Here is a 1,248-nt window from a genome sequence, read left to right on the forward strand (position 1 = left end):
CTCCTCAGGTCTCTGTTGCCCTCCCCCTTGTCCCTGGAGCTCTGCCTCTCTGACCCCACCCCTCACCTTGACCCTGTCAGGACCCTCCCAGGGCTGGGGTCTACACACACCTTACAGTATTTCTCCTACCCCCGCCCCCACACAATGGCCATGGATGTCCATGCATCTGCCCCTCCCCTCCCTTTCCAGGGCAGCCTGTCCCTCCCCCAGGGCTCTGCCCCTCGGGGTGCTGGATTCTGGAGGGATGGGGCCGAGGGGGGGGGGTCGAGGTGCAGGCTGGCATGTCCCAGCCCACCCTGCGGCTCAGACCCTCACAGAGCATCTGGCCAGACCCTCTCCGCGGTCCCTAAGCCTACACCCTGCCCCTCCGCGCATTCAGAACCCAGAACTCAGCGATCCAGAAACTTCCATGGGTGTGAACCTGCCCCGGGAGGCAGGGGTGAGCCAGGGGGCACTGTGCTGGGGCCACTAGGCCACCGGGCCGCAGGGCCTGGAATCAGGACCCCAGTTTCACGCCCAGTGCCCAGATCCCAGGTCCCATGAGGGAGAAAAGACGGCCCTTCTCTGCCTCCGTTTCTCCCTCTGGTGACTTGGGGGCGGCAGCCTCTGCCCCCTCCTGCTTGCTGAGCAGGCCAGGCAAGGGCACCCCAGGCCTCCCCTGCGGGGATGCTGGGCGCTCCGACACCCCTGGCCCCCACGCCATCATGTTTCCCTGGAGTAAATGGAGACGCTGGGCCCTTGAGAGCCCTGGGCAGCCAGCCCCCCATCAGCCCCAGGGGTTCTCATTCTCCCAAGACACTGCTCACCCTTTAGGAGCCTTCGGGGGGCTATATGGGGATGGGGGTGCCGGTGGGGCAGGGAGAGGAGACTGGTCCTGGCGTGGAGGGTACGCTTTTGGGGGTGCTCTGAGCCTGCTAGTGCCTGTGGGCCAAGCCCCCTTGCTGCCTGCAGATACCCCCACGCCTCGGGGCCCTGGTGGAGGGATGGGCCGGCTGGCCTGGCTCGCTGGCTCCTGAGCCAAACCTTCCCTCCTGGCTTTGGGTGGGGGGTAGGGTGGGGGCTGACGCCACGGCTCAGCCATGCGGCTGCCTGGCGGGAGGCTGCGCTGCTCCCTCCAGAGAGATAAGAGGAGACTCAAGAATGTCTGTGGGGAGCAGGGTGGTGTGGGCTGCCCGTGGGGAGGGCCCAGGGAGCCGGGCTGGAGTGCTCCCAGAGGCTGAGACGGGGAAGGTGGGGTGGGCGCTGAGG

The 1,248-nt window shown here is 67.1% G+C and overlaps 1 long non-coding RNA gene across 1 annotated transcript in view; it reads right to left on the reverse strand.

The window, feature by feature from the left end:
• LOC107184508 overlaps positions 1 to 1,248 on the reverse strand; it is a 13,700-nt gene that overhangs the window by 8,370 nt on the left and 4,082 nt on the right. The window contains exon 2 of the long non-coding RNA XR_001515357.1: positions 359 to 365. This is a non-coding gene — a long non-coding RNA (uncharacterized LOC107184508). The remainder of the gene's footprint in view (positions 1 to 358; positions 366 to 1,248) is intronic.

Source organism: Myotis davidii, unplaced genomic scaffold (genome assembly GCF_000327345.1).
Source record: "Myotis davidii unplaced genomic scaffold, ASM32734v1 scaffold826, whole genome shotgun sequence".
Lineage (NCBI taxonomy): Eukaryota > Metazoa > Chordata > Mammalia > Chiroptera > Vespertilionidae > Myotis > Myotis davidii.